Source organism: Ranitomeya imitator, chromosome 5 (assembly GCF_032444005.1).
Source record: "Ranitomeya imitator isolate aRanImi1 chromosome 5, aRanImi1.pri, whole genome shotgun sequence".
In the NCBI taxonomy this organism is placed as follows: Eukaryota; Metazoa; Chordata; class Amphibia; order Anura; family Dendrobatidae; genus Ranitomeya; species Ranitomeya imitator.
The window spans coordinates 568,477,847-568,504,392 of record NC_091286.1 but is presented as its reverse complement, the minus strand read 5'-3'; the positions used below and the strand labels follow the sequence as shown (position 1 = coordinate 568,504,392).

The window sequence follows — 26,546 nt, the reverse complement described above, 5'->3', positions numbered from 1 at the left end:
CCTGCTAGCCTTTATATAGCCCTGTGCCCCATCCTTTTACATTGGGCCCAGATCTCTCTCTCCTCATCCATTTTCGTCTCAGATTGATCGGTCTTATATTGGTTCTTAGTCACACAGGATCTATCTTATTCCCATATCATGTGTAGATGGTGATAGCTATGTCCTTTTACAGTAGGCATCTTACTAATATTACTTCATGACTCATTTTGTGTTTTGTGTCGTGTCATTCATTCAGTGCTAATCTTTACATTATTCTTTTCCGTAGGGAGTAGTAATGTAGCAGCTTATTTTATTTTATTTTGTGTGCCCGGTTTTCTGGTCCTAATTCTCCTCTCTTCCATTTTAGAACCGCCTATACTGAAGTCTGTTTCTCATACTACCACTGCTGTCACAGCTTCGCCTGGACTACTTTTATTCCGGACTTCACCCACTATACATGTGCCACACCGCATCTTCCACGGCAGTCCTGTGTACCTCACCATCTATTATGTCCTCATCTTGTTGTATTTGTACTGTTTTGTACCTCTCTGCTTTGGTCCCTATCTTCCATATCTGTGGGCACTATACAGGGGTCCGGTTCCTTTTAGTCCCCGTTCTAGTCCATTTCCTCTGTGCCGTTATTCATAAAAAAAACCTAAGTCACATAGTATATACCACACTGCTTCCGGAACTATACTTGTCATCCTGGTTTCCGGAGGGATGGTTCTTACACGGGGACCGCTTCCCCTTACTGTCTCACGGGGATCGCCGTCCGACGCTACACACCTCGTTGCCTTGGAAACTCGTTCTATTTCCTGCCCACGACGTCACGTCCGCCCTCTATGTGCGCTATTCTATTGGTGTAAGCCCCCTCTATGGTCCCGCCTTCCGGCTACTAGTACGCGCTCCTGCGGGCTATACAGCAGACGAGCGGGGGATACCGCGTCTGACCCGTGTGCACTCCACTCCTATCCCGCAGGTAACACCAGTATCTATTTGTCTCTGTAGACCTTTAGTACATCCCAGCCGGAGCTTATAGGTATATTTTCTCCTCCTTCCTTAGCCTATCTGGCGCGCTTTTCCGATGATTGTTTCAGGTATGACACATCCCTATATTAGCTTGGGCACTTTGTTTGGGCTCCATTGACGTGACACAATCCTCACCCTTTTCCCCACATAGGCATTGCCTGCGTTGTGCCCTGGTACTTACTTAACATATTGCTTGCTCCTATACTATTCCACTAGTACGGTATGTAGCAGCTCTTTCTTTCTTTTTTGTCCCTCTCTAAGTGTATACCGATGCCAGTTGTTTTATATCTCTCCGCCTGCATGACTTCTGTCTCATACATATATTTTCTCTTTGTGACCCATATGTAATTTAGGCTCAGCATCATTATATATTGACAGATCTCTGTATATACTTTGTTTTGTTTTTTCGTTTTCACTGCACTGTATTTATGTATATATTGGTTTCACTTTTGTAGTTACTGATGAAGGTCCTATATGTTGCGGACCGAAACGTTTCTAGTACTACAATAAAACTTCACCTGAGCATCTATCTAGCTAGACTGGCCTCCTGTGCTACATCCTGGTTTCATTCTGTGTATGTCTTTTCCCTCTCCACTCACAGTCATTACTTGTGGGGGGCTATCTATCCTTTTGGGATTTTCTCTGAGGCAAGATAGTTTTCCTGTTTCTATCTATAGGGGTAGTTAGTTCTCAGGCTGTGACGAGGTGCCTAGGGAGTGACAGGAGCATCCCAAGGCTACTTCTAATGTGGTGTTGAGCTTAGAGACTGCGGTCAGTACAGGTACCACCTCCTTCAGAGCTCGTCCCATGTTGCTCCTAAACCACCAGTTCATAACAGCCCCCTGCAGCTGCAGCAAGCAGCAGATCAACCAAGGGAGACAGATGGATCCCAGGGGCCCGTTCTGTTTCGGCACTTGCATGGGGCCTGAACCGACCTCGGCCGATCCATGGTTCAGGCGGGGAGACCGCGGTCATTAGCGTGGCAAACCGTGCCTCCCTCCGAGCATCCTTCCAGCAGGTGACCAGCCGCCGGACCCTGGTCACATCCAACCCACTATCCAGGGGCTGAGCATCGGGCCCTTCTCGTACCAGTGGACCGGAGTCCTCTCCCTCCAGCAAGGAATCAGGCCGGGCCGAGGTGTTTCCACGTGGACGCCTGGGGGTCACCATGTCAGTCTCTCCGTCGCCTTCATATTACTCGCACGCCCTCTTTTGTGGGCGGCCCCGTCTCCAGAGCTCCCACCCTCCATAGAGAAGCAGGAGGCGGGTCTCTGCTGCTGACGGACACGTCTCCAAGATGAAAAAATACTTAGACTGGGCGGCCATTATTTTTGCGCTTCTCAATTCGTTCACGCCCACAACTCCACGCCCTTCTTCTTCTCCTGCGCTCCTCGTGGCGTGGCAATGGCGGCGGTTTTGGCGGGAATCTTGGCGGCAAATAGCAATACATAGTCTTTGCAATAAATCACAGTTCAAGCACAATTTAATCACAGTTCCAAGGCACACATGACCTGATTCTTCAGGCTTAAGTACGATCCTGTTCGTGACGCCAAGTTGGAGCGCCCCAAGACGCAGGGCCGTGGGTTACTCGGTACCGGTCCTCTCTGTCTCGGTGCTGGGGTTGTCATGGTGGCACAGTCCGTGACCCTGCTAAGGGGCGTCCAATAAAAGGGGTGATGAAAGTTTGTCAAGGGTTCGTGATGCCACCTGTGGTCTTCGGTCAGGGTGACCGACGCTGCTTGGGGGTCCGCTGGGGTGATGGAATGGCAGCTAGATGGTATACCTTCCCACAGGTGAAGTATATCCCCAGGGCTTCCCAGTAGTGTGGGTGACGATGATGTGAGGCGCAGCTAATAACGAGGACACAGGGTTGCAGTCTCTTTACTTTTTTACTGAAGACTTCGGGATCCGCAATCCAGAGCACTGCTAACTGGGCTGGCTGAGTCCAGCCGGTCCGAAGGCACATCCAGAGTTCCCTTTGCAGGTGGAAATCAGTGCCTTCCAACTAGCGCCTGTGTGTTGTAGTCCTTCCCTGCTGAGCATTCGGGATAGTCCTCACAACTTTCGTGTTCGTTCTTTCTCTTCTCCATCCCCCAAGTTTATCTGGCTAGGACGCACCTGTATGACGGATAGGCTCGGAGCTATTCTGGGACCCTAGAGATGCCCCTCTCCAACTTTACCCCCTATGTCTGCTTAGGTGATGTAAGGTAGACAGCCAACCTAAAATCAACTGTCCTGCCGCTGTTTGAAGTAATGCTTGAAGTCTGTTACTTCCTCGGCGTTCCGGCCACCGGCTACGCGCCTCAGTAGGATGTTGCTGATCTCGGGGCACGACTCCTACTGGTTATCTCCTTGTGCTGCGATTTCGTTTCTCACTTCTCCACAATATCCTTCGCTTCGTGTCCTTCCTTAGGATGCCGCCACAAGGTAGTGCAGGTGCGGCTCCGTACGTTCTGTCCTTTCTGCTAGGTACCTGCCAGGAAACCACCCCTGACAGGTCCTCCCTGGAGCTCTCCCAGGCTGCGTTCTCTCTAACTTCCTATCCAACCCCCAGTTTTACCAAAGTGTGAGGAGCGACCTAATACATAGTGCCTTTTGCTCCCCCTGGTGGCCGGAGTGTGAAGTGTAATGTGTGACTGTGATACCTGGTCAGGTGAACTCCTTTAGTGCAATCAGACATAACATCACTCCCCTTAGTGGCAGAGCAACATTACTGCAACGACCAGGACTCTGGGACGCTGCAGTTTTTTCATGATTCCATAATTTTTTCCCTCATAATTGAGTGACTCCATAATTTTTCCCCTATGCTTTGTAAGAAAAAGTAACCATTACTGACTACCACATTTTTTGTTCTTGATTTCTTTTAGTGTTTCTCAAAACCAGAAAGTTGCCATTTGAAATGACTTTAGTTTTGTGCCATGTCTGTGATCTACCTTTTTTCTATTTAAACAACTGAAAGAACATCCTCCCAGGCCGGTGATTACATAATTTTGGCCAGGGGTTGTATATGTATGCATATGTACAGTGGCATGTAAAAAGGTTGGCCATATCTGGGCAAAATTACTGTTATTGTGAACAGTTAAGCAAGTTGAAGATGAAATTATCTCTAAAAGGACTAAACTTAAAATTACACATTTCCTTTGTATTTTAGGCAAAAAATATATATATTTTCATATTTTACATTAAAAAAAAATCACAAAAATGAAAATGGTCTGATGCAAAGGTTTTGGCACCCTGTTAGTTAGTATCTAGTAGCACCCCCCACACACCTTTCAAAAGTATCACAGCTTGTAAACTCTTTTTTGCAGTCAGACAAGGATCTTTCAATTCTTGTTTGAGGCATTTTCATCCATTCTTCCTTGGAAAATTCTGCCAGTTCTGTGAGATTCCTGGGTTGCCTTGCATAAACTGCTATTTTGAGGTCTACCCACAGATTTTCAATGATGTTCAGATCAGGGGACTGTGAGGGCCATTGCAAAACCTTCAGTAGTCTATTGTGGATTTTGACATGTGTTTGGATCATTAGTCATGTGTAGAAGCCATCCTCCTTTCAACCTCAGCTTTTTTTTTTTACAAATGGTGTTATGTTTGAATCAACAATTTGTTGATTTTCATTTAATCCATTCTTCTTTTTACCTGTAATATTTTCCCTGTGCCATTTGCTGCAACACAACCCCAGAGCATGATTGATCCACTCCCATGCTTAATGGTTGTTGAGCTGTTCTTTTCCTGAAATGCTGTACCCTTTTTTCTCCACACATACAGTACCTTTGAGCATTATGGCCAAAGAGTTATAATTTAACCTCATCGGTCCACAGGACTTGTTCCCGAAATGCATCAGGCTTGTTTAGATGTTCTTTTTCATACTTCTGATGCTGAAGGACGCAGGAAAAGTTTTCTTCTGCTGACTCTTACATGAAGGTCATATTTGTGCAGGTGTCTCTGAACAGTAGAACAATGTACCACAAATCTAGAGTCTGCTAAATCTTTCTGAAGGTCTTTTACAGTCAAGCTGACATTCCAAGTTGCCTCTCTAGCAAACCTACGAGCAGCTTTCACTGAAATTTTGTTTCATCTTCCAGACCTTATCTTACCTCCGCTGTTCCTGTTAACTGCCATTTCTTAATTATGGTACATTTCCACCATTTTCATTTTCAGAGTGCTAGGCAGCTGCTTAGAAGAACCCATTGCTGCTGTTTTTTGGCACAAGGTTAGAGGAGGCTAGGTTTTTATCAAGCTGGGAAATTGGCAACACCTGGCCTTTCCTATCGATGATAGTGAAAAAGCCATAACCATAACAGGCTAACCCCTTCCCGACATGTGACATACATGTACTGCTCTACGGGAGCTGCGTTCCAGTAAACAGCAGTGTAGGTACGGTGTAACAATTGCGCAACCTCACGCTCTGTGTGATAGCTGACACCCCACATCAACGCCCATGATCGATGCTAGTGCCGATCACGGGTATTTAACTTCTCCAATGCAGATGTCAGTAGTGACACGACATAGAGGAGAATGAGTTCCCTGCGCACTTCCACCATGACAACGCAATGTAATCGCGTTTCCTGATGGTCTCCATGGAGACCCCTGGCCGCAAGATGGCCACAGAATCCTTGATGGAAGGTGGCGTGTCAGTGTCTGCTCAGAGCAGGACCTGAGATGCCTCCTTCCCTGCCTGTCAGACATTGCTCTGATGTCCTGCAGTGTTGTGAATTCTGTTGTCGAACTCCCTCCTGTGGTCGTGAATGGTACTTCGTCGAGTTCTGTCCATGGACTCCCTCTGGTGGCTGTGAGTGGAGCTGCTGCTTCTGAGGTTCCTTACACAGGTGACGTGGTTTATCCTTTGGTTGGCTGCTCTATTTAACTCCACTCAGATCGTTACTCCATGCCAGCTGTCAATGTTTCTGCATTGGTTCAGTTCGCTCTTGGATCTTTCTGGTGACCTGTCTACTCCATCAGAAGCTAAGTTCCTGCTTGTTATTATTTGTTCATTGTTTCCTTGTCCAGCTGCATATTATGATTTTGCCTTGCTAGCTGGAAGCTCTGGGATGCAGAGTGGCATCTCCGCACCGTTAGTCGCTGCGGAGGTCTTTTTGCACACTCTGCGTGGTCTTTTGTAGGTTTTTGTGCTGACCGCAAAGATACCTTTCCTATCCTCTGTCTGTTTAGTGAGTCTGGCCTCCCTTTGCTGAAACCTGTTTCATTTCTGCGTTTGTGACTTTCATCTTTACTCACAGTCAATATATGTGGGGGGCTGACTTTTCCTTTGGGGAATTTCTCTGAGGCAAGGTAGGCTTTATTTTCTATCTCTAGGGCTAGCTAGCTCTTAGGCTATGAAGAGGTGTCTAGGGAGAGTCAGGAACGCTCCACGGCTATTTCTAGTTGTGTGATAGGATTAGGGGTTGCAGTCAGCAGAGCTCCCACATCCCAGAGCTTGTCCTGTGTGAGTTTAACGATCAGGTCGTGCCGGGTGCTCCTAATCACCAGGTCCATAACACTGCAGTGCAGATGCATTGCAGAACATCAGATCAGCGATCTGATGATACAGTATTGTCCCATACTGGGACCATGTAAAAAAAAAAAAATATATATAAAATGTGTATATATATATATATATATATATATATATATATATATATATATATATATTAAAAAGTGTAAAAAAAAATGTTTAAATCCCCAAATATAGAAGAAAAAAAATAAACAAATATTTTCCAATAAATACATTTAATTATGTAAATAAAAAAATAAACAATAAAAGTACACATATTTGGTATCGCTGCTTCCGTAACGACCTTCTCTATAAAACTGTCCCACTAGTTAACCCATTCAGTGAACACCGTAAAAAAATAAATAAAAAAGGAGTAAAAAAACATTGCTTTATCATCAAGACAAAAAGTGCAATAAAATGCAATAAAAAAGAATGTAAATAAAAAGGGTACTGCTGAAAACAATATTTTGTCCCACAAAAAAACAAGCCTTCATACAACTCCATCAGCAGAAAAATAAAAAGTTATACCTCTCAAAGTGATGCAAGAATAATTATTTTTTCTATAAAATACCGTATATACTCGAGTATAAGCCGAGACCCCTAATTTTGCCACAAAAAACTGGGAAAACTTATTTATTCGAGTATAAGCCTAGGGTGGGAAATGCAGCAGCTATTGGTAAATTTCAAAAATAAAAATAGATACCAATAAAAGTAAAGTTAATTGAGACATCAGTAGGTTAAGTGTTTTTGACTATCCATATTGAATCAGGAGCCCCACAGTTCATGATGGGTCCCATAAGATGTTCCATATTAAAATATGCCCCATATAATGCTGCACAAAGGTTAATAATGGCCTCATAAGATGCTCCATATTAAAATATGCCGCATGTAATGCTCCATAAAAGGTTAATGATGGCCCCATAAGATGCTCCATATAATAATATGCTCCATAAAGGTTGATGGCCCTATAAGATGCTCCATAGAATAATATGCCCCATATGCTGCTCCATAAATGTTGATGGCCCCATAAGACGCTCCATAGAATATTATAACCTCATATGCTGCTCCATAAAAGTTGATGGCCCCATAAGATGCTCCATAGAATAATATAACCCCATATGCTGCTCCATAAAGGTTGATGGCCCCATAAGATGCTCCATAGCATAATATGCCCCATATACTGCTGCTGCGATTTAAAAAAATAATGACATACTCACCTCTCATCGCTGGAGAGGTGCTGGGGTCCTGAGCAGGCGGGGACACCGGCGCGCTATGGGGGCCAGGTGCGGAAGTCGCCGCTGACTCAGGACACCGGCAGTTGCGATATTCACCTGTCCCCGTTCCACCACCGTGGGCTGCTGTGTCTTCCAGGTCTCTGCAGTGACTGAGGGTGCGCACTAACCATGTCATCGCACCCTCTGACCTGAACATCATAGCCAGAAGATGCAGAAGATGGAGCCTGGTGGTGGAGCGGGAACAGATGAATATCGCATGGCTCCCCCTCCCCGTCATACTCACCCAATCCTGGCGCAGTCTCTCTGTATTTCCCTGCTTCTCCGATGGTCTCCGGCGCGCGCCGGCAGCTTGTTCCGGTCTTCAGCGGTCACATGGTACCACTCATTAAAGTAATGATTATGCCGGCCAAGCCTATGGGTGTGGAGGCGCGTCCATATTCATTACTTTAATGAGCGGTACCACGTGACCGCTGAACACAGGAAGAGCTGCCAGTGCCGAGAAGCAGGGACGTGCAGAGACTGTGCCGGGAGGGTGAGTATGATGTGACAGTGAAGTTTTTATTGGGCATCACTGTAATCATATTGACCCAAAGAATAAAGATACTTATCAATTTTACACACGGAACGGTGTAAAAAAAAAAAAGAAAACGATTCCTGAATTACTGGATTTTGTTCACTCTCTCCCAAAAATCGAAATAGAAAGCGGTAAAAAAAAGTCATGTGCCCAAAAATGGTACCAATAAAAACGTTAGCTCGTCCAGCAAAAACAAGCCCTCACATGAGTCTGTGGGATGAAATCTGGAAAAATCACAGCTCTCAAAATATGGGGATGCAAAAAACTAGTTTTTGCAATAAAAAGCATATTTTAGTGTGTGACTGCAGCCAAACATAAAAACCCAATATAAATCTGGTATCGCTGTAATCGCACTCACCAGAAAAAAAGGCACCAAATCACTTAACCCCTTCATGACCCAGCCTATTTTGACCTTAAAGACCTTGCCGTTTTTTGCAATTCTGACCACTGTCCCTTTATGAGGTAATAACTCAGGAACGCTTCAACGGATCCTAGCGGTTCTGAGATTGTTTTTTCGTGACATATTGGGCTTCATGTTAGTGGTAAATTTAGGTCAAAAAATTCTGCGTTTATTTGTGATAAAAATGGAAATTTGGCGAAAATTTTGAAAATTTCGCAATTTTCACATTTTGAATTATTATTCTGTTAAACCATAGTTATGTGACACAAAATAGTTAATAAATTACATTTCACACATGTATACTTTACATCAGCACAATTTTGGAAACAAAATTTTTTTTGCTAGGAAGTTATAAGGGTTAAAATTTGACCAGCGATTTCTCATTTTTACAACGAAATTTACAAAACCATTTTTTTTAGGGACCACCTCACATTTGAAGTCAGTTTGAGGGGTCTATATGGCTGAAAATACCCAAAAGTGACACCATACAAAAAAAATGCACCCCTCAAGGTACTCAAAACCACATTCAAGAAGTTTATTAACCCTTCAGGTGCTTCACAGCAGCAGAAGCAACATGGAAGGAAAAAATGAACATTTAACTTTTTATCACAAAAATTATCTTTTAGCAACAATTTTTTTACTTTCCCAATGGTAAAAGGAGAAACAACCACAAAAGTTGTTGTCCAATTTGTCCTGAGTACGCTGATACCTCATATGTGGGGGTAAACTACTGTTTTGGCGCAAGGGCAGGGCTTGGAAGGGAAGGAGCACCATTTGACTTTTTGAATGAAAAATTGGCTCCACTCTTTAGCGGACACCATGTTTGGAGAGCCCTCGTGTGCCTAAAAATTGGAGCTCCCCCACAAATGACCCCATTTTGGAAACTAGATTACCCAAGGAACTTATCTAGATGCTTAGTGAGCACTTTAAACCCTCAGGTGCTTCACAAATTGATCTGTAAAAATGAAAAAGTACTTTTTTTTCACAAAAAAATTATTTTCGACTCAATTTTTTCATTTTCACATGGGCAATAGGATAAAATAGATCATAAAATTTGTTGGGCAATTTCTCCCGAGTACGCCAATACCTCATATGTGGGAGTAAACCACTGTTTGGGCATACGGCAGGGCTCGGAAGGGGAGGCGCGCCATTTGACTTTTTGAATGGAAAATTAGCTCCAATTGTTAGCGGACACCATGTCGCGTTTGGAGAGCCCCTGTGTGCCTAAACATTGGAGCTCCCCCACAAGTGACCCCATTTTGGAAACTAGACCCCCCAAGGAACTTATCTAGATGCATATTGAGCACTTTAAACCCCAGGTGCTTCACAGAAGTTTATAACGCAGAGCCATGAAAATAAAAAATAATTTTTCTTTCCTCAAAAATGATCTTTTAGCCGGCAATTTTTTATTTTCCCAAGGGTAACAGGAGAAATTTGACCCCAAAAATTGTTGTCCAGATTCTCCTGAGTACGCTGATACCCCATATGTGGGGGTAAACCACTGTTTGGGCACATGTCGGGGCTCGGAATTGAAGTAGTGACGTTTTGAAATGCAGACTTTGATGGAATGCTCTGCGGGCGTCACGTTGTGTTTGCAGAGCCCCTGATGTGGCTAAACAGTAGAAACCCCCCACAAGTAACCCCATTTTGGAAACTAGATCCCGAAAGGAACTTATCTAGATGTGTGGTGAGCACTTTGAACGCCCAAGTGCTTCACAGAAGTTTATAATGCAGAGCCGTGAAAATAATAACTACGTTTTCTTTCCTCAAAAATAATTATTTAGCCCAGAATTTTTTAATTTTCCCAAGGGTAACAGGAGAAATTTGACCCCAATATTTGTTGTCCAGTTTCTCCTGAGTACGGTGATACCCCATATGTGGGGGTAAACTACTGTTTGGGCACATGCCGGGGCTCGGAATTGAAGTAGTGATGTTTTGAAATGCATACTTTGATGGAATGCTCTGCGGGCGTCACGTTGCGTTTGCAGAGCCCCTGATGTGGCTAAACAGTAGAAACCCCCCACAAGTAACCCCATTTTGGAAACTAGATCCCGAAAGGAACTTATCTAGATGTGTGGTGAGCACTTTGAACGCCCAAGTGCTTCACAGAAGTTTATAATGCAGAGCCGTGAAAATAATAACTACGTTTTCTTTCCTCAAAAATAATTATTTAGCCCAGAATTTTTTAATTTTCCCAAGGGTAACAGGAGAAATTTGACCCCAATATTTGTTGTCCAGTTTCTCCTGAGTACGGTGATACCCCATATGTGGGGGTAAACTACTGTTTGGGCACATGCCGGGGCTCGGAATTGAAGTAGTGATGTTTTGAAATGCATACTTTGATGGAATGCTCTGCGGGCGTCACGTTGCGTTTGCAGAGCCCCTGATGTGGCTAAACAGTAGAAACCCCCCACAAGTGACCCCATTTTGGAAACTAGATCCCGAAAGGAACTTATCTAGATATGTGGTGAGCACTTTGAACGCCCAAGTGCTTCACAGAAGTTTATAATGCAGAGCCGTGAAAATAATAAATACGTTATCTTTCCTCAAAAATAATTATTTAGCCCAGAATTTTTTATTTTCCCAAGGGTTACAGGAGAAATTGGACCCCAAAAGTTGTTGTCCAGTTTCTCCTGAGTACGCTGATACCCCATGTGTGGGGGTAAACCACTGTTTGGGCACACGTCGGGGCTCAGTAGGGAAGTAGTGACTTTTGAAATGCAAACTTTGATGGAAGGGTCTGCGGGCGTCACGTTGCATTTGCAGAGCCCCTGGTGTGCCTAAACAGTAGAAACCCCCCACAAGTGACCCCATTTTAGAAACTAGACCCCCCAAGGAACTTATCTAGATATGTGGTGAGCACTGTGAATCCCCAAGTGCTTCACAGACGTTTACAACGCAGAGCCGTGAAAATAAAAAATCATTTTTCTTTCCTCAAAAATGATGTTTTAGCAAGCATTTTTTTATTTTCACAAGGGTAACAGGAGAAATTAGACCTCAGTAATTGTTGCACAGTTTGTCCTGAGTACACTGATACCCCATATGTGGGGGTAAACCACTGTTTGGGCGCACGTCAGGGCTCGGAAGTGAGGGAGCACCATTTGACTTTTTGAATACAAAATTGGCTGGAATCAATGGTGGCGCCAAGTTACGTTTGGAGACCCCTGATGTGCCTAAACCGTGGAAACCCCTAATTCTACCTCCAACACTAACCTCCCCACACCCCTAACCCTAATCCCAACTGTAGCCATAACCCTAATCACAACCCTAACCCCAACACACCCCTAACCACAACCCTAACTCCAACCCTAACCCTAAGGCTATGTGCCCACGTTGCGGATTCGTGTGAGATTTTTCAGCATCATTTTTTAAAAATCCACGGGTAAAAGGCACTGCGTTTTACCTGCGGCCTTGCCGGTTTTTTTAGTGTTTTTTTGTGCGGATTTCACCTGTGGATTCCTATTGAGGAACAGGTGTAAAAGGCTGCGGAATCCGCACAAAGAATTGACATGCTGCGGAAAATACAACGCAGCGTTTCCGCGCGGTATTTTCCGCACCATGGGCACAGGGGATTTGGTTTTCCATAGGTTTACATGGTACTGTAAACCTGATGGACCACTGCTGCGAACCCGCAGCGGCCAATCCGCTGCGGATCCGCAGCCAAATCTGCACCGTGTGCACATAGCCTGATTCTAAAGGTATGTGCACACGCTGCGGAAAACGCTGCAGATCCGCAGCAGTTTCCCATGAGTTTACAGTTCAATGTAAACCTACGGGAAACAAAAATCGCTGTACACATGCTGCGGAAAAACTGCACGGAAACACAGCGGTTTATATTCTGCAGCATGTCACTTCTTTCTGCGGATTCCGCAGCGGTTTTACAACTGCTCCAATCGAAAATCACAGTTGTAAAACCGCAGTGAAATGCGCAGAAAAACCGCGGTAAATCCGCCATAAATATGCAGCGGTTTAGCACTGCGGATTTATCAAATCCGCAGAGGAACAGAATACGTGTGCACATACCGAAACCCTAACCCTAACCCTATTCTAACCTTAGTGGGAAAAAAAAAATTCTTTATTTTTTTATTGTCCCTATGGGGGTGACAAAGGGGGGGGGGGGTCATTTATTATTTTTTTATTTGGATCACTGTGATAGATTATATCTCAGTGATCAAAATGCACTTTGGAACGAATCTGCCGGCCGACAGATTCGGCAGGCGCACTGCGCATGCGCCCGCCATTTTGGAAGATGGCGGCGCCCAGGGAGAAGACAGACGGACGGACCCCGGCAGGATCAGTAAGTATGATGGGGTGGGGGGAGCACGGGGGGGGATCGGAGCATGGGGGGGTGGATCGGAGCGCGGGGGGGTGGATCGGAGCACGGGGGGGTGGAACGGAGCACGGGGGGTTGGATCGAAGCACGAGGGGGTGGATCGGAGTGCAGGGGGGTTGGATCGGAGCACGGGGGGGTGATTGGAGCACGGGGGGGAGCGGACAAGAGCACGGGGGGAGCGGAGCACAGGACGGAGCGGTGCATAGCACTGATCGGAGGACTGGGGGGGCAATCGGTGGGGTGGGGTGAGGGCACATTAGTGTTTCCAGCCATGGCCGATGATATTGCAGCATCGGTTATGGCTGGATTGTAATATTTCACCAGTTTTAATAGGTGAAATATTACAAATCGCTCTGATTGGCAGTTTCACTTTCAACAGCCAATCAGAGCGATCGTAGCCACGGGGGGGGGGGGGGGTGAAGCCACCCTCCCTGGGCTAAACTACCACTCCCCCTGTCCCTGCAGATCGGGTGAAATGGGAGTTAACCCTTTCACCCAATCTGCAGGGACGCGATCTTTCCATGACGCCACATAGGCGTCATGGGTCGGATTGGCACCGACTTTCATGACGCCTACGTGGCGTCAAAGGTCGGGAAGGGGTTAACTGCACAGGGAATGGCGTTAAAAATAAATAAAACCAATTCTTCACCTGCTGTTGTTTTTTCGTTCTGCCTCCCAAAGATCGCAGTAAGGCTCTGCGCACATTTATCCTGTCCTCTGCACTGAATGCTTACACCGGGGTTTCCGTGTAAATCTCTGAAATACTTGATTCAGACAGAACCCCTGGTGGAAGATTCCCTATAATGAACCAGATAGTGGCACTGTGGGCACCATAGGACCTGTGATCCGACGGTGTCTGTCATTTTAGGATTGCATAAAAGTGCCGTCTGCCACAGTTTTGTGCACTTCTGAAAAGGACACCTCTCTGTACAGAGGCCAGACGGAGTCCAGCGTAACTCTGCTGCCCCATGATAGTGAATGGATCCATCGGGGGTTTTATCTGTCATGTCACTCGGAGGTTTAGATGTAAACCCCAATATAAATGCTCAGAGGCGCTTCAATGTGATCATAAATATTATGAAAAATGGTCCCAATAAAAGCTTTAATTCAATCCACAAAAAATGAAGCCCTCATGAAGGTCTATCATCTGTTAACGTAAATATTGGGGGCTTCCACGTTACTGGTAGCACAAAGGCTCTGGAAATGTAAAATGGCTCCTCGCCTCCCAAAAGAAATTCAGCAAAGTCTCCACTCCCAAATCCAAATGCCCCCTCCCTTCTGAGCCCCATTGTGTCTAAACCACATTTAGCACCCACACGTTTGGCATTTCTGTAGTGATGAGAGCCCGCCTAATTTACAGGTGCGTGTCTCCAGAAGCATGAGCTGGGTATAATGTACTGGTCACGACAACGTACTGATTACTACAATGGCAGTTTGCAGTTTTCACTAAGCAACATCCACTTCTGTTTGTTTCTGGAAAACATCCATCGAGTCAAAATCATCACTATATCTGTAGATAAATTCCAAAGGGTTATAATTTAAAAACAAAATGGGTCACTTGAGGAGGGATTCTACTTTTCTAGCACTTAGGGGCTCTTTATATGGAGTCTGCAAACTATTCTAGGAAAATCCGCGCTCCAGGAGGCAAATAGCGCTCCATCCCTCCTGAGTCTCTCCATATGGCTAAGTAGTACTGTACAGCCACATATGGGGTATTACTACATTCAGTAGGAATTGTGGGACAAATTTTGGTGTCGTTTTCACCCATTTCCCAGTGTGAAAATGTAAAACTTGCGGCTAACACACAATCTTGGTGGTAAAATGTAAATTATTTTATCCTTACTGCTCAATGGTATAAAAGTCTGTAACACACTTGTGGTGTCAATATAATCACGGCACCCCTAGATAAATTTCAATGAGAAGTTTAGTTTGTAAAATGGGGTTACTTATGGGGAGGTTCTGCTGTGTTGGCACCTCTGAGGCTCTGCCAATGTACTGCACTGTAATAGGCATTTCTGAGCTTTGCACTGTGCCTCAAAAGTAGTTTTCGATGACATATGGGGTATCGGTAAACTCAGGGGAAGTTGCACAACACATTTTCGGGTCCATTTCGCTTGTTGCCCTTGTGAAAATACAAAATTTGGAGCTAAAAACGATTTTTGTGGAAAAATGTGATTTTTGTTTTTTAAATTTTCACAGCTTAACGTTATAAACTTCTGTGAAGCACCTGGGCGTTCAAGGTGTTCATTACACATCTAGATAAGTTCCCAGAGGGGTCTAGTTTCCAAAATGGTGTGACTTGTGTAGGCTTTCCACTGTTTAGGCACATCAGGAGCTCTCCAAACGCGACATGGCGTCCGCTAATTGTTACAGCAAATTTTGCATTCAAAAAGTCAAATAGCGCTCCTTCCCTTCCAAGCCCTGTCGTGCGCCCAAACAGTTGTTTTTCTGCACATATTGAGTATCTGCGCACTCAGCAGAAATTGTATGGAGCAATTTCTCTTGTTACCCTTATGAAAAACCAAAATTTGGAGCTAAAAAGATTTATCTGGGAAAAATGAAATTTTTTTATTTTCGCGGCTTAATGTTATAAACTTCTGTGAAGCACCTGTGGGTTCAAGGTGCTCACCACACATCTAGGTAAGTTTCCTAAACGGTCTACTTCCAAAATGGTGTCACTTGTTGGGGTTTCCCCTGTTTATGCACATCAGGGGCTCTGCAAACGTGACATGGCAACTGCTAATTATTCCAGCAAATTTTACATTCAAAAAAGTCAAAATGGTCCATTTTCTCCCGTTACCCTTGCGATATTTATTTTTTCCTTCCACATTCCAAAAATTCCTGTGAAGCACCTGAACGGTTAATAAACTTTATGGATGTGGTTTTGAGCACCTTGAGGGTTGCAGTTTTTAGAAGGGTGTCACTTTTGGGCATTTTTTGTCATAGTGACCCCTCAAAGTCACTTCGAATGTGATGTGGTCCCTAAAGAAAATGGTTTTGCAAATTATGTTGTAAAAATGAGAAATCGCTGGTCAACTTTTAACCTTTATAACTTCCTAAGGCACAAAAATTATTTAAAAAATTCTGCTGATGTAAAGTAGACATGTGGGAAATGTTATTCATTAACTATTTTGTGCGATATGACTGATTTAGGAGCGTAAAAATAAAAAGTTTGAAAATTGCGAAATTTTCAACATTTTTGCCAAATTTTGCTTTTATTCACAAATAAACGCAAGTCATATCAAAGAAATTTTACCACTATCATGAAGTGTAATATGTCACGAAAAAACATTCTCAGAATCACCGGGATCCATTGAAGCATTTCAGAATTATGACTTCATAAAGTGACAGTGGTCAGAATTGAAAAAAATTAGCCTGGTCAGGAATGTGAAAACAGGCTTCGGGATGAAGGGGATAAGGTCTAAAATCTTGGTCAAAGTTATCTGAACACACAAATCTTCAACCAATTTTCCTTTTTGTAATTTTCAAAATCTAAAAGATGAAAATATATTTTTTTGTTCCTAAAATACAAAGGAAACGTGTCATCTTTAGCCCTTTTAGGCTGTGTGCACACGTAGCAGATTTTTCACATTTTTTTCGCTTTTTTTGCTATAAAAATGCTATAAAACCGCGAAAAAAACCACATTAAGCATCCTATTTAATAGAATGCAATCCGCATTTTTTGTGCACATGCTGCATTTTTTTCCTGAGCGGAATCGCATTCCAGAAAAAAAACACAGCATGTTCATTAAATTTGTGGAATCGCGGGGATTCCGCACACCTAGGAATGCATTGATCCGCTTACTTCCGCATGGGGCTATGCCCACCATGTGGGAAGTAAGCGGATCATGTGCGGATGGTACCCAGGGTGGAGGAGAGGAGACTCTTCTTTTTTAACATATTTATTAATGACCTTGTAGGGGGCATTCAGAGCAGAATTTCAATATTTGCAGATGACACTAAACTCTGCAGGATAATCAATACAGAGGAGGACAATTTTATATTACAGGATGATTTATGTAAACTAGAAGCTTGGGCTGATAAATGGCAAATGAGTTTTAATGGGGATAAATGTAAGGTCATGCACTTGGGTAGAAGTAATAGGATGTATAATTATGTGCTTAATTCTAAAACTCTGGGCAAAACCGTCAATGAAAAAGACCTGGGTGTATGGGTGGATGACAAACTCATATTCAGTGGCCAGTGTCAGGCAGCTGCTACAAAGGCAAATAAAATAATGGGATGCATTAAAAGAGGCATAGATGCTCATGAGGAGAAAATAATTTTACCTCTATACAAGTCACTAGTTCGACCACACTTAGAATACTGTGCACAGTTCTGGTCTCCGGTGTATAAGAAAGACATAGCTGAACTAGAGCGGGTGCAGAGAAGAGCGACCAAGGTTATTAGAGGACTGGGGGGTCTGCAATACCAAGATAGATTATTACACTTGGGGCTATTTAGTTTGGAAAAACGAAGACTAAGGGGTGATCGTATTTTAATGTATAAATATATGAGGGGACAGTACAAAGACCTTTCTGATGATCTTTTTAATCATAGACCTGAAACAGGGACAAGGGGGCATCCTCTACGTCTGGAGGAAAGAAGGTTTAAGCATAACAACAGACGCGGGTTCTTTACTGTAAGAGCAGTGAGACTATGGAACTCTCTGCCGTATGATGTTGTAATGAGTGATTCATTACTTAAATTTAAGAGGCGACTGGATACCTTTCTGGAAAAGTATAATATTATATATATTAGATTCCTTGATAGGGCATTGATCCAGGGAACTAATATGATTGCCGTATGTGGAGTCGGGAAGGAATTTTTTTCCCCAATGTGGAGCTTATTATTTGCCACATGAATTTTTTTGCCTTTCTCTGGATCAACATGTTAGGGCATGTTAGGTTAAGCTATGGGTTGAACTAGATGGATTTAAAGTCTTCCTTCAACCTTAATAACTATGTTACTATGTTACATCAATGTCAGTGCGGGCTCACCCAAACAGATTACAGTCCTTTGTGAAAACGGTGCTGTTTCCATACATATATGATAACAGAAGTGCTATTGTGCAATGTCCATATATACAGGATAAGAGAAGTGTTACAGTGCAGTGTCTATATACGTACACAGGATAAGAGACGTGGTATTGTGCAATGCCCATATTTACACCATAAAGATTTACATTTATGAAAAGCAGCGTGGCAAATGTTCTGCAGCGAGGCAGTATATAGCGGGACAGTATAAACTGCTCATTAATGTACCCCCAATTAACTGCAGGGTTGAACATATTTCAGACTTTTATATTGTCAATACTATATTGCCGGGATAACTATGGAGAATATACAAAAGTGGTCATTATCCAACTTTTTGAAATCATGATCCACTTGTTAGATCACATATAGAATATAAACTAATATTCAGCATATACAATAAAACACAGTAGACCAGAGGCGTAGCTAGGGTTTTGGTTCGGGGGGGGCGAAACTTCTGAGTGGCCCCTAACCAGGTAACCTTGATTACAACTCGGTGACGCACCCTAATAGTGGAGGAGAATTTCAGCAGATGACTGCGCTGTTACTGAAGATACAGTTATATGAAAAAGTTTGGGCACTCCTATTAATCTTAAGCTTAATGTTTTATAAAAATTGTTTTTTTTTGCAACAGCTATTTCAGTTTCATATATCTGCTAACTGTTGGACACAGTAATGTTTCTGCCTTGAAATGAGGTTTATTGTACTAACAGAAAATGTGCAATCTGCATTCAAACAAAATTTGACAGGTGCATAAGTATGGGCACCCCACCAGAAAAGTGACATTAATATTTAGTAGATCCTCCTTTTGCAAAAATAACAGTCTCTAGTCGCTTCCTGTAGCTTTTAATGAGTTCCTGGATCCTGGATGAAGGTATTTTTGACCATTCCTCTTTACAAAACAATTCCAGTTCAGTTAAGTTTGATGGTCGCCGAGCATGGACAGCCCTCTTCAAATGCTCCCACAGATGTTCAATGATATTCAGGTCTGGGGACTGGGATGGCCATTGCAGAACAGTGTAATTGTTCCTCTGCATGAATGCCTGAGTAGATTTGGAGCGGTGTTTTGGATCATTGTCTTGCTGAAAGATCCATCCCCTGCGTAACTCAACTTTGTCACTGATTCATGAACATTATTGTCAAGAATCTGCTGATACTGAGAGGAATCCATGCATCCCTCAACTTTAGCAAGATTCCCGGTGCCGGCATTGGCCACACAACCCCAAAGCATGATGGAACCTCCACCAAATTTTACTGTGGGTAGCAAGTGTTTTTCTTGGAATGCTGTGTTTTTTGGCCGCCATTCATAACGCCTTTTTGCATGACCAAACAACTCAATCTTGGTTTCATCAATCCACAGGACCTTCTTCCAAAAAGAAATTGGCTTCTCCAAATGTGCTTTTGCATACCTCAGCTGACTCTGTTTGTGGCGTGCTTGCAGAAACGGCTTCTTTCGCATCACTCTCCCATACAGCTTCTCCTTGTGCAAAGTGCATTGTATAGTTCACCGATGCACAGTGACGCCATCTGCAGCAAGTTGATGCTGCAGGTCTCTGGAGGTGGTCTGAGGATTGTCCTTGACTGATCTCACCATTCTTCTTCTCTGCCTTTCTGATGTTTTTCTTGGCCTGCCACTTCTGGCCTTGACAAGAACCGTACCTGTGTTCTTCCATTTCCTTACTATGTTCCTCACAGTGGAAATTGATAGGTTAAATCTCTGAGACAGCTTTTTGTATCCTTCCCCTGAACAACTATGTTGAATAATCTTTGTTTTCAGATCATTAGACAGTTGTTTTGAGGAGCCCATGATGCCACTCTTCAGAGGAGATTCAAACAGGAGAACAACTTGCAAGTGGCCACTTTAAGTAGCTTTTCTCATGCTTGCATACACCTGGCTATGAAGTTCAAAGCTCAATGAGGTTAGAAAACCCCAAAAAAGTGCTTTAGTAAGTCAGTAAAAAGTAGGTAGGAGTATTTAAAACAAGAAAATGATAAGGGTGCCCATACTTATGCACCTGTCAAATTTTGTTTGAATGCAGATTGCACATTTTCTGTTAGTACAATAAACCTCATTTCAAGGCATAAACATTACTGTGTCCAACAGTTATTAGATATATGAAACTGAAATAGCTGTTGCGAAAAAACAATTTTTATAAAACATTAAGCTTAAGATTAATAGGGGTGCCCAAACTTTTTCATATAACTGTAGTCTCTATATAAAGACCAACATAGATATTACCGCCATATGGTCAGTGGTAGACACCAGTGCACTCCCCATAAGCCTCCATATAGTATAATGAACTCCCCATAAGCCTCCATATAGTATAATGCACTCCCCATAAGCCTCCATATAGTATAATGCACTCCCCATAGGCCTACTAAATATTGTACAATGCACCCCCATAGGCAGACTCTATAGCACAAGGCAGCCCCCATAGGCAAACTTTATATTGTATAATGCATCCCCTCATAGGCAGACTCTATAGCACAAGGCAGCACCCATAGGCAGACACTATAGTATAAGCCAGCACCCCCATAGGCAGACCCTGTAGTATAAGGCAGCATCCCCATAGGCAGACCCTGTAGTATAAGGCAACACCCCATAGCCAGAACCTGTAGTATAAGAGAGCACCCTCAGGCAGACACTGTAGAATAAGGGAGCACCCCACAGGCAGACCCTGTAGTATAAGGCAGCACCCCTATGGGCAGACCCTGTAATATAAGGCAGCACCCCATAACCAGACCCTGTAGTATAAGGCAGCACCCCTATAGGCAGACCCTGCAGTATAAAGCAGCACCCCATAGGCAGACCCTGTAGTATAAGACGGCACCCTCATAGGCAGACTCTGTAGTATGACAGCACCCCCATAGGCAGACCCTGTAGTATAAGGCAGCACCCCACAGGCAGACCCTGTAGTATAAGACAGCAGACCCTGTAGTATAAGGCAGCACCCCACAGGCAGACCCTGTAGTATAAGACAGCACCCTCATAGACAGACTCTAATCTAAGGCAGCACCCCACAGGCAGACCTAGTAGTATAAGGCAGCACCCCCATAGGCAGACTCTGTACTATAAGACCGCTCCCCCATAGGCAGATCATGTAATCTAAGGCAGCACCCCATAGGCAGACCCTGTAGTATAAGGCAACACCCCCATAGGCAGACTCTGTAGTGTAAGACAGAACCCCATAGGCAGACCCTGTAGTATAAGGCATCACCCCCATAGGCAGACTCTGTAGTATAAAACAGCACCCCATAGGCAGACCCTGTAGTATAAGGTAGCACCCCTATAGGCAGACCCTGTAGTATAAAGCAGCACCCCACAGGCAGACCCTGTAGTATAAGACAGCAGACCCTGTAGTATAAGGCAGCACCCCCACAGGCAAACTCCATAGTATAAGACAGCTCCCCCATAGGCAGATCATGCAATCTAAGGCAGTACCCCATAGGCAGACTCTGTAGTATAAAGCAACACCCCCATAGGCAGACTCTGTAGTGTAAGACAGAACCCATAGGCAGACCTTGTAGTATAAGGCAGCACCCCCTTAGGCAGACCCTGTAGTATAAGGCATCACCCCCATAGGCAGACTCTGTATTATAAAACAGCACCCCATAGGCACACCTTGTAGTATAAGGTAGCACCCCTATAGGCAGACCCTGTAGTATAAGGCAGCACCCCCATAGGCAGACCCTGTAGTATAAGGCAGCACCCCTATAGGCATACCAAGTAGTAAAAGACAGCACACCCCCACACAGGCAGACCCTGTAGTATAAGGCAGCCCCCATAAAAAATAAATAAATACTCACCTCTTTTCCTCCGAAGCTCTGAGCGACCGCTCATCTCCAGACAGCAGGTGCCGATTAGTGATGTCATCGCGCCCCCTGTCAGTGTCTGCGTTAGTGACGTCAAACGCTGAGAGGGGGATGATGGGAGAAGGAGCGTAGCGCTCCTTCTCCAATCAATGTGATCAGCTGTATTGGCTAAATGCCGGTACAGCTGACCTTGTGATGACAGGTGGGGGGCCCACTGCTGGCATTGGACCCCCCGCCTGCTCAGGGGCCCCATAGCGGCCAGGCGGCAGAGCAGGGAGATCGATTCTCCCTGCTCTGTCGCAGAATGTAACTGTATCGGCGCTGATACAGTTACAGTAGTGCAGCTTCGGGTGGGCCCCCTCAGAACGCGGGCCCTGGGCAACCGCCCCCTCTGCCCACCCGGTAGCTATGCTACTGCAGTAGACTATATAAATTCTGACTACTCTGTAGAGTTCAATAGCATTAGGTTTATCTTCTTTATAGCAATTAATCTACAAACATTAGAATAAAACAATTACATAAAAATTAGTAATTTGTATTATAACAAATTAATTTAAAAGTTGCATTTAAAAAATAATTTATACTTTTTGCCTTAGGAAATGGATGTTACATTAACTTTTTCTGTGCAAGTGGCACACTAAACCAAGCATACCTAGCCACTTCTAGTAGTATAACTGTGTCAACCAAACCAACCTGCAAGTGAATTACATCAAAAGTGCAATGGAAATTAAACAATAAGGCCAAAAAAATAAATTAAGTAACCTTGTTACAAACTGCCATCATCTATAGGACAAATGAAACAGCAATAGAAATGATATGCTATGCAAATATTTAGGCCAACAATGGTAATCCAAACTAAATCTCTTACTATGAAGACCGATGCAGGGTCTGAAGATAATGCCTTGAGGTCCAGAAGAAAGCTGAAATTTACTCTGACCAACAAGTTTCCACAGCTCAATTTGTAGCAGCAGCAGGAGGGTAGGGAGGAGAAATCCCAATAATCCCTAGTGGAGTGTGTAAAGGAAGCAGGATTAGGAGATGAGCCAGAAGTATCTGTGTCAGCACCAAGGAGCATTAACAAGAGCCTCTAGGACACGGGATGGGGGAGAGAGTGTGATAGACATTTGGCCATGGAATGCACCTTATACCCACCACAGGTGACCAGAGAGGTTAAAGCAAAGCTTGGGGTTAGGAGGAGGGCGGCTAAATGTGTACTATACCTGTGAGCAACTCAGGTGTCCAGAGAAGAGCAAGAAAGGTTTGCCAGATTTGAGCTTCATGATGAACCCTGCCTATTTCTAAGGTTTGGAGAATGTAGAGCTTGCCCAGAATCTCCTATTCAACTCTTTATGATCATCTTTATAGCCCACTATATAAATCAGCTTGGTGCCATTTAAAGAATAGAGCAGGACTACTGACCTCTGAGAAATGAGACATATGTTTAATTCCTTTCTTCCTATTGCTAATCTTTAAGTAATATTTTTCTTAGTTATAATCTGGATTTAATTTTGCTTTTGGACTTTTATAAATGCCACGCAGAGTGGTAATAATGAGGGGAATCTCGCCTGTTGTTCGGGGGCCCATGGTCAGATTGCCTTCATCATAAGTGGCGTGCCGTGCAGGGAGAGGGAGGGGCCCAGACACACGGAGGGGGGGCCCAGACACACTTCTTGCACCCCAATCTGTCAGTGCCCACCCTGGGATAGAGGACATGGAGACCTTCCTACATTTGCTTGTTTAAAGGGAATTTGTCAATAAGTTTTCTCATTATAAACTCAACCTACAACCTTTATCTGCTCTAGTTCTACAGTTTATCAATCTGTATCTAAATCCTTATCTCCTGCATGTGTAAAAAAAATCATTATATACTTTTTGGCATACGGCGCGGTCTGCTCTGATGGGTATCTGGTTTCCTATTTATTGGGCCTCCCCTTTGTATGATTGGGTAGTGTTAGTGGACCCTTTCAAGCCTCAGTCTTATTACTCTGGATAGTTTGTGGAGGGGAGTCTAAGGAATTTCTTGTTTCTTACAGGAAATGACACCCCCAAAGTAGAGTTGAATTGGTTTCTGTGGAACTTAGACTGTAGAAAGATCAGGAAAAATCCAGGAATTGTAAACAGGAAGAGAGGCAGGAGGAGTCATAATCCAGAAAATTAGTCACAGGAAAGTAGGAGGACAAGACAAGAGCAATAAGGAAGAGACTGTTGAGATATTCAAGGTATGAGACAATAGTGAGCCCTGAACTAAGCTGAGGTCAGAATTAAAGGGAACCTGTCATCCCCCCCAGGCATTTTTAACTAAAAGAGCCACCTTGAGCAGCACTAAAGCTGCATTCTGTCAAGGTGGCTCTTTTAGTTGGGGTCCCTGCCAACGCTGAACTATTCATTTTTAGAATTTGCCTTTCCTACCTGTAGTTTGCCAGGGGGCATGTCTTTTCCCCCCTGACACAACCCCAGCCATCACTCAGGGCCTCTGTGCACTGGCTCCGCCTCCACTTCTTTCATTAACGTCCCCGACGCCTGCGCTGTAAGTTTTTTTCGGGTATGCGCAGTTTGCGCTGCCCTTTGACTCCCATCACATGATGGGAACTTACAGCGCAGGCACCGGGGACAGTAATGAAGGAAGTGGAGGCGGCGCCCGGCACACGGAGGCCCTGATTGATGGCTGGAAGGTATTTGTGTCAGGGGGGGAAAGACATGCCCCACCCGACAAACCACAGGTAGGAAAGGCAAATTCTAAAAACAAATAGTTCAGCATTGGCAGGGACCCCAATTAAAAGAGCCACCTTGACAGAATGCAGCATTAGTGCTGCACAAAGGGGCTCTTTTAGTTAAAAATGCCTGGGGGGGGGGGTGACAGGTTCCCTTTAAGGAAGCACCTAATGTGCCAGGCCTCAGACAAAATGAAGATGTGGTCAGAGACATAGCCGAGATCAGGAGATGATATCAATACAGCAAAATAGCAAATGGACAGGAGCCAGGAAAGGTGTGTACCTTTGGTCACTAAGTACAATGGAAAACTACACCTCTTCAATTGAGAGGCTTAGGCCTCTTTGACACTTCCGTCTTTTTGAAGACGTTGCAATGCGTCGTTCTGTGCAAAAAACTCAGCCTGCAAAGTTGCCCGCAGGATGTGTTTTTTGCACATAGACTTGTATTACCGACGCATCGCGACGTATGGACACATGTTCCATACGTCGTGCACTGGATGATTCAGTAATTGGCGGACCGACGTCACAAAAAAAGTTCAATGTAACATTTTTTGTGCGACGGGTCCGCCATTTTCGACTGCGCATGCCCGGCCGAAACTCCGCTCCCCTCCCCGGACTGCAGAATGCAGAGAATTCACAACGTCCGTCGGTACGTCAGCCCGACGCATTGCGACGGGCCCGTACCGACGGAAATGTAAAAGAGGCCTCACTGTTACAGATCCGAAATTTATGGCAAATGCTTAGAATAGTTCTTCAATATTATAGTCTCAAAACCACTTTTAATTTTTTTTTTCTCTCAATTTGCAGCCTGGCATTGAGAATGATGTGAACTCACTATCCCTGTGAAAATCTGAAGCATGACTGATAGTCTGGTTGCTATGGTAACCTTGTCTAACAACTAGTGATGGGAGAACCCGAAAGTGGACTTCTGGAGGTCCGTGTTAGGCCGGCGTCACACACAGCGTATGAAAATACGGTCCGTATATTACGGCCGTAATACGGTGAAAAGTCCCGAAAATAGTGGTCCGTAGCTCCTCCGTAGGCAGGTTGTGTCACCGTTTTTGGCATATGAGGACAACCAGCAGAGGGCGCCCTCTTATGATCTCGAGCCAGGGAGCTTTCTAGGAAAGTTCCCACGATCTAGGAACAGGCAGCAGAGGGCGCCTCACCGCAAATGAAGCTAAATATAGGTCATTGACCTACTTTACCTTCATTCGCTGGGGTTTTGCAGGCAGGAGTAGCGCTGCATTAACAGAACTCCTGGCTGCAAAATATTTTAACCCCTTCAGATGGATTTACATCGTTGGACCTTACAGATCCTCGGAAGGTATGTATATTCTTGGTTTATTATTTTTTTTTATTTACAGATCGAGGGTCTTCAGTGAGTGGATTGAGAGTAGAATAAATTAATACAACAACCTTTGTGTTTTTTTCATTAAATTAATTTTTAATAATGTGTGTGTGTTTTTTTTATTAACCCTTTACTAGTATTGGATTAATAATGGATAGGTGTCATAATTGACGCCTCTCCATTATTAATTTGGCTTAATGTCACCTTACGATAGCAAGGTGACATTAACCCTTCATTACCCCATATCCCACCGCTACACGGGAATGGGAAGAGAGTGGCCAAGTGCCAGAATAGGCGCATCTTCCAGATGTGCCTTTTCTGGGGTGGCTGGGGGCAGATGTTTTTAGCCGGAGGGGGCCAATAACCGTGGACCCTCTCCAGGCTATTAATATCTGCCCTCAGTCACTGGCTTTACCACTCTGGCGGTGAAAATTGTGCGGGAGCCCACGCCAATTTTTTCCGCCATTTAACCCCTTAATTTACTAGCTAGAACGGCCAAATTTTGCATATACACACTACTAACATTAGTAGTGTGGAATATGCAAAAAAAATGGGGATATGAGATGGTTTACTGTATGTAAACCAGGTCTCATATCA

At 44.1% G+C, this 26,546-nt stretch overlaps 1 protein-coding gene across 1 annotated transcript in view; it reads right to left on the bottom strand.

Moving 5' to 3' along the window:
• Positions 1 to 22,818, bottom strand: part of SAG (S-antigen visual arrestin) — a 78,908-nt gene extending 56,090 nt beyond the window's left edge. The window contains exon 1 of the mRNA XM_069727775.1: positions 22,756 to 22,818. The gene's annotated coding sequence lies outside the window, so the exon portion shown is untranslated. The remainder of the gene's footprint in view (positions 1 to 22,755) is intronic.
• Positions 22,819 to 26,546: the final 3,728 nt, after the last annotated feature.